Source organism: Anser cygnoides, chromosome 2, assembly GCF_040182565.1.
Source record: "Anser cygnoides isolate HZ-2024a breed goose chromosome 2, Taihu_goose_T2T_genome, whole genome shotgun sequence".
Taxonomy (NCBI): domain Eukaryota; kingdom Metazoa; phylum Chordata; class Aves; order Anseriformes; family Anatidae; genus Anser; species Anser cygnoides.
The window spans coordinates 10,001-17,504 of NC_089874.1; positions in this window are offsets into that span (position 1 = coordinate 10,001).

Below are 7,504 nucleotides of genomic sequence, written 5' to 3' on the forward strand. Positions count from 1 at the left end.
TTTGGGGATTCCCCCCAATTCCAAGCCCCCCACAATTTTGGAGTCCTCCCACCATCCTTTCTTGGCCTGCCACCCTAATATTAAGGTTCTTTCCCCCAATGTTGGTGTTCTCACCACATTTTTGAGGTTCCTTCCCTTAATTTGGGGCTTAGCTCCGCGCGATCTGAGGCTTCAACCCCAATTTTGGGGGTCCCCCCAAAGTTTGGGGATTCCTCCCCAGGTCTGGGGGGGGTCCACATCCAATTCTGGAATTTCACACTTCCATTTAAGTCTTCTTCCCCCCCCAACTTGGGGGTTCGCCCACCCAATTTTGGGGGTTCCTCCCCTAATTTGGGGGGACCTGACGTATTTTGGGGGTCCCCTCCAATTGTGGAGTCCCCCACCCTCCTTTTTTGGGTTCCCCCCTAATATTAAGAGTTCTTCTGCCCAATTTTGAGGGACCCCACAATTTTGACGTTCCTTCCCCTAACTTGGGGCTTCAACCCTTCAATTTTGGGGGTCTGCCACCCACTTATTTTGGCCTTCCACCCTAATATTAGGCCTAACCCCTAAGAACCTTGACCCCTAACCCTACGGCAACCACGGATCTAACCCTAACCCCTACCCCAACAAACCCTAGAAACCCTAACCCTAAAAACCCTTACAGCCCTAACCCGATAAAATTTACCACACTAAACCCCTGAAGACTGCTCTAGGGGGTCCACATTCAATTCTGGAATTTCACACTTCCATTTAAGTCTTCTTCCCCCCCAATTTGGGGGTTCGCCCACCCAATTTTGGGGGTTCCTCCCCTAATTGGGGGGGGACACAACCGATTTTAGAGTCCCCCACCCTCCTCTTTTGGGTTCCCCCCTAATATTAAAAGTTCTTCCGCCCAATTTTGAGGGACCCCACAATTTTGACGTTCCTTCCCCTAACTTGGGGCTTCAACCCTTCAATTTTGGGGGGAGCTCCCCCCCTCTTATTTTGGCCTTCCTCCCTAATATTAGGCCTAACCCCTAAGAACCTTGACCCCTAACCCTACGGCAAGCACGGATCTAACCCTAACCCCTACCCCAACAAACCCTAGAAACCCTACCCCTAAAAACCCTTACAGCCCTAACCCGATAAAATTTACCACACTAAACCCCTGAAGACTGCTCTAGGGGGTCCACATTCAATTCTGGAATTTCACACTTCCATTTAAGTCTTCTTCCCCCCAATTTGGGGGTTCGCCCACCCAATTTTGGGGGTTCCTCCCCTAATTTGGGGGGACCCGACCAATTTTGGGGGTCCCCCCCAATTGTAGAGTCCCCCACCCTCCTTTTTTGGATTCCCCCCTAATATTAAGAGTTCTTCTGCCCAATTTTGAGGGACCCCACAATTTTGACGTTCCTTCCCCTAACTTGGGGCTTCAACCCTTCAATTTTGGGGGTCTGCCACCCACTTATTTTGGCCTTCCACCCTAATATTAGGCCTCACCCCTAAGAACCTTGACCCCTAACCCTACGGCAACCACGGATCTAACCCTAACCCCTACCCCAACAAACCCTAGAAACCCTAACCCTAAAAACCCTTACAGCCCTAACCCGATAAAATTTACCACACTAAACCCCTGAAGACTGCTCTAGGGGGTCCACATTCAATTCTGGAATTTCACACTTCCATTTAAGTCTTCTTCCCCCCCAATTTGGGGGTTCGCCCACCCAATTTTGGGGGTTCCTCCCCTAATTGGGGGGGGACACAACCGATTTTAGAGTCCCCCACCCTCCTCTTTTGGGTTCCCCCCTAATATTAAAAGTTCTTCCGCCCAATTTTGAGGGACCCCACAATTTTGACGTTCCTTCCCCTAACTTGGGGCTTCAACCCTTCAATTTTGGGGGGAGCTCCCCCCCTCTTATTTTGGCCTTCCTCCCTAATATTAGGCCTAACCCCTAAGAACCTTGACCCCTAACCCTACGGCAACCACGGATCTAACCCTAACCCCTACCCCAACAAACCCTAGAAACCCTAACCCTAAAAACCCTTACAGCCCTAACCCGATAAAATTTACCACACTAAACCCCTGAAGACTGCTCTAGGGGGTCCACATTCAATTCTGGAATTTCACACTTCCATTTAAGTCTTCTTCCCCCCCAATTTGGGGGTTCGCCCACCCAATTTTGGGGGTTCCTCCCCTAATTGGGGGGGGACACAACCGATTTTAGAGTCCCCCACCCTCCTCTTTTGGGTTCCCCCCTAATATTAAAAGTTCTTCCGCCCAATTTTGAGGGACCCCACAATTTTGACGTTCCTTCCCCTAACTTGGGGCTTCAACCCTTCAATTTTGGGGGGAGCTCCCCCCCTCTTATTTTGGCCTTCCTCCCTAATATTAGGCCTAACCCCTAAGAACCTTGACCCCTAACCCTACGGCAACCACGGATCTAACCCTAACCCCTACCCCAACAAACCCTAGAAACCCTACCCCTAAAAACCCTTACAGCCCTAACCCGATAAAATTTACCACACTAAACCCCTGAAGACTGCTCTAGGGGGTCCACATTCAATTCTGGAATTTCACACTTCCATTTAAGTCTTCTTCCCCCCAATTTGGGGGTTCGCCCACCCAATTTTGGGGGTTCCTCCCCTAATTTGGGGGGACCCGACCAATTTTGGGGGTCCCCCCCAATTGTAGAGTCCCCCACCCTCCTTTTTTGGATTCCCCCCTAATATTAAGAGTTCTTCTGCCCAATTTTGAGGGACCCCACAATTTTGACGTTCCTTCCCCTAACTTGGGGCTTCAACCCTTCAATTTTGGGGGTCTGCCACCCACTTATTTTGGCCTTCCACCCTAATATTAGGCCTCACCCCTAAGAACCTTGACCCCTAACCCTACGGCAACCACGGATCTAACCCTAACCCCTACCCCAACAAACCCTAGAAACCCTAACCCTAAAAACCCTTACAGCCCTAACCCGATAAAATTTACCACACTAAACCCCTGAAGACTGCTCTAGGGGGTCCACATTCAATTCTGGAATTTCACACTTCCATTTAAGTCTTCTTCCCCCCAATTTGGGGGTTCGCCCACCCAATTTTGGGGGTTCCTCCCCTAATTGGGGGGGGACACAACCGATTTTAGAGTCCCCCACCCTCCTCTTTTGGGTTCCCCCCTAATATTAAAAGTTCTTCCGCCCAATTTTGAGGGACCCCACAATTTTGACGTTCCTTCCCCTAACTTGGGGCTTCAACCCTTCAATTTTGGGGGGAGCTCCCCCCCTCTTATTTTGGCCTTCCTCCCTAATATTAGGCCTAACCCCTAAGAACCTTGACCCCTAACCCTACGGCAACCACGGATCTAACCCTAACCCCTACCCCAACAAACCCTAGAAACCCTAACCCTAAAAACCCTTACAGCCCTAACCCGATAAAATTTACCACACTAAACCCCTGAAGACTGCTCTAGGGGGTCCACATTCAATTCTGGAATTTCACACTTCCATTTAAGTCTTCTTCCCCCCCAATTTGGGGGTTCGCCCACCCAATTTTGGGGGTTCCTCCCCTAATTGGGGGGGGACACAACCGATTTTAGAGTCCCCCACCCTCCTCTTTTGGGTTCCCCCCTAATATTAAAAGTTCTTCCGCCCAATTTTGAGGGACCCCACAATTTTGACGTTCCTTCCCCTAACTTGGGGCTTCAACCCTTCAATTTTGGGGGGAGCTCCCCCCCTCTTATTTTGGCCTTCCTCCCTAATATTAGGCCTCACCCCTAAGAACCTTGACCCCTAACCCTACGGCAACCACGGATCTAACCCTAACCCCTACCCCAACAAACCCTAGAAACCCTAACCCTAAAAACCCTTACAGCCCTAACCCGATAAAATTTACCACACTAAACCCCTGAAGACTGCTCTGGGGGGTCCACATTCAATTCTGGAATTTCACACTTCCATTTAAGTCTTCTTCCCCCCAATTTGGGGGTTCGCCCACCCAATTTTGGGGGTTCCTCCCCTAATTTGGGGGGACCCGACCAATTTTGGGGGTCCCCCCCAATTGTAGAGTCCCCCACCCTCCTTTTTTGGATTCCCCCCTAATATTAAGAGTTCTTCTGCCCAATTTTGAGGGACCCCACAATTTTGATGTTCCTTCCCCTAACTTGGGGCTTCAACCCTTCAATTTTGGGGGGAGCTCCCCCCCTCTTATTTTGGCCTTCCTCCCTAATATTAGGCCTAACCCCTAAGAACCTTGACCCCTAACCCTACGGCAACCACAGATCTAACCCTAACCCCTACCCCAACAAACCCTAGAAACCCTAACCCTAAAAACCCTTACAGCCCTAACCCGATAAAATTTACCACACTAAACCCCTGAAGACTGCTCTAGGGGGTCCACATTCAATTCTGGAATTTCACACTTCCATTTAAGTCTTCTTCCCCCCAATTTGGGGGTTCGCCCACCCAATTTTGGGGGTTCCTCCCCTAATTGGGGGGGGACACAACCGATTTTAGAGTCCCCCACCCTCCTCTTTTGGGTTCCCCCCTAATATTAAAAGTTCTTCCGCCCAATTTTGAGGGACCCCACAATTTTGACGTTCCTTCCCCTAACTTGGGGCTTCAACCCTTCAATTTTGGGGGGAGCTCCCCCCCTCTTATTTTGGCCTTCCTCCCTAATATTAGGCCTAACCCCTAAGAACCTTGACCCCTAACCCTACGGCAAGCACGGATCTAACCCTAACCCCTACCCCAACAAACCCTAGAAACCCTACCCCTAAAAACCCTTACAGCCCTAACCCGATAAAATTTACCACACTAAACCCCTGAAGACTGCTCTAGGGGGTCCACATTCAATTCTGGAATTTCACACTTCCATTTAAGTCTTCTTCCCCCCAATTTGGGGGTTCGCCCACCCAATTTTGGGGGTTCCTCCCCTAATTTGGGGGGACCCGACCAATTTTGGGGGTCCCCCCCAATTGTAGAGTCCCCCACCCTCCTTTTTTGGATTCCCCCCTAATATTAAGAGTTCTTCTGCCCAATTTTGAGGGACCCCACAATTTTGACGTTCCTTCCCCTAACTTGGGGCTTCAACCCTTCAATTTTGGGGGTCTGCCACCCACTTATTTTGGCCTTCCACCCTAATATTAGGCCTCACCCCTAAGAACCTTGACCCCTAACCCTACGGCAACCACGGATCTAACCCTAACCCCTACCCCAACAAACCCTAGAAACCCTAACCCTAAAAACCCTTACAGCCCTAACCCGATAAAATTTACCACACTAAACCCCTGAAGACTGCTCTAGGGGGTCCACATTCAATTCTGGAATTTCACACTTCCATTTAAGTCTTCTTCCCCCCCAATTTGGGGGTTCGCCCACCCAATTTTGGGGGTTCCTCCCCTAATTGGGGGGGGACACAACCGATTTTAGAGTCCCCCACCCTCCTCTTTTGGGTTCCCCCCTAATATTAAAAGTTCTTCCGCCCAATTTTGAGGGACCCCACAATTTTGACGTTCCTTCCCCTAACTTGGGGCTTCAACCCTTCAATTTTGGGGGGAGCTCCCCCCCTCTTATTTTGGCCTTCCTCCCTAATATTAGGCCTAACCCCTAAGAACCTTGACCCCTAACCCTACGGCAAGCACGGATCTAACCCTAACCCCTACCCCAACAAACCCTAGAAACCCTACCCCTAAAAACCCTTACAGCCCTAACCCGATAAAATTTACCACACTAAACCCCTGAAGACTGCTCTAGGGGGTCCACATTCAATTCTGGAATTTCACACTTCCATTTAAGTCTTCTTCCCCCCAATTTGGGGGTTCGCCCACCCAATTTTGGGGGTTCCTCCCCTAATTTGGGGGGACCCGACCAATTTTGGGGGTCCCCCCCAATTGTAGAGTCCCCCACCCTCCTTTTTTGGATTCCCCCCTAATATTAAGAGTTCTTCTGCCCAATTTTGAGGGACCCCACAATTTTGACGTTCCTTCCCCTAACTTGGGGCTTCAACCCTTCAATTTTGGGGGTCTGCCACCCACTTATTTTGGCCTTCCACCCTAATATTAGGCCTCACCCCTAAGAACCTTGACCCCTAACCCTACGGCAACCACGGATCTAACCCTAACCCCTACCCCAACAAACCCTAGAAACCCTAACCCTAAAAACCCTTACAGCCCTAACCCGATAAAATTTACCACACTAAACCCCTGAAGACTGCTCTAGGGGGTCCACATTCAATTCTGGAATTTCACACTTCCATTTAAGTCTTCTTCCCCCCCAATTTGGGGGTTCGCCCACCCAATTTTGGGGGTTCCTCCCCTAATTGGGGGGGGACACAACCGATTTTAGAGTCCCCCACCCTCCTCTTTTGGGTTCCCCCCTAATATTAAAAGTTCTTCCGCCCAATTTTGAGGGACCCCACAATTTTGACGTTCCTTCCCCTAACTTGGGGCTTCAACCCTTCAATTTTGGGGGGAGCTCCCCCCCTCTTATTTTGGCCTTCCTCCCTAATATTAGGCCTAACCCCTAAGAACCTTGACCCCTAACCCTACGGCAACCACGGATCTAACCCTAACCCCTACCCCAACAAACCCTAGAAACCCTACCCCTAAAAACCCTTACAGCCCTAACCCGATAAAATTTACCACACTAAACCCCTGAAGACTGCTCTGGGGGGTCCACATTCAATTCTGGAATTTCACACTTCCATTTAAGTCTTCTTCCCCCCAATTTGGGGGTTCGCCCACCCAATTTTGGGGGTTCCTCCCCTAATTTGGGGGGACCCGACCAATTTTGGGGGTCCCCCCCAATTGTAGAGTCCCCCACCCTCCTTTTTTGGATTCCCCCCTAATATTAAGAGTTCTTCTGCCCAATTTTGAGGGACCCCACAATTTTGATGTTCCTTCCCCTAACTTGGGGCTTCAACCCTTCAATTTTGGGGGGAGCTCCCCCCCTCTTATTTTGGCCTTCCTCCCTAATATTAGGCCTAACCCCTAAGAACCTTGACCCCTAACCCTACGGCAACCACAGATCTAACCCTAACCCCTACCCCAACAAACCCTAGAAACCCTAACCCTAAAAACCCTTACAGCCCTAACCCGATAAAATTTACCACACTAAACCCCTGAAGACTGCTCTAGGGGGTCCACATTCAATTCTGGAATTTCACACTTCCATTTAAGTCTTCTTCCCCCCCAATTTGGGGGTTCGCCCACCCAATTTTGGGGGTTCCTCCCCTAATTGGGGGGGACACAACCAATTTGGGGGGGACACAACCAATTTGGGGGGGACACAACCGATTTTAGAGTCCCCCACCCTCCTCTTTTGGGTTCCCCCCTAATATTAAAAGTTCTTCCGCCCAATTTTGGGGGACCCCACAATTTTGACGTTCCTTCCCCTAACTTTGGGCTTCAACCCTTCAATTCTGGGGGTCTGCCACCCTCTTATTCTGGCCTTCCTCCCTAATATTAGGCCTAACCCCTAAGAACCTTGACCCCTAACCCTACGGCAACCACGGATCTAACCCTAACCCCTACCCCAACAAACCCTAGAAACCC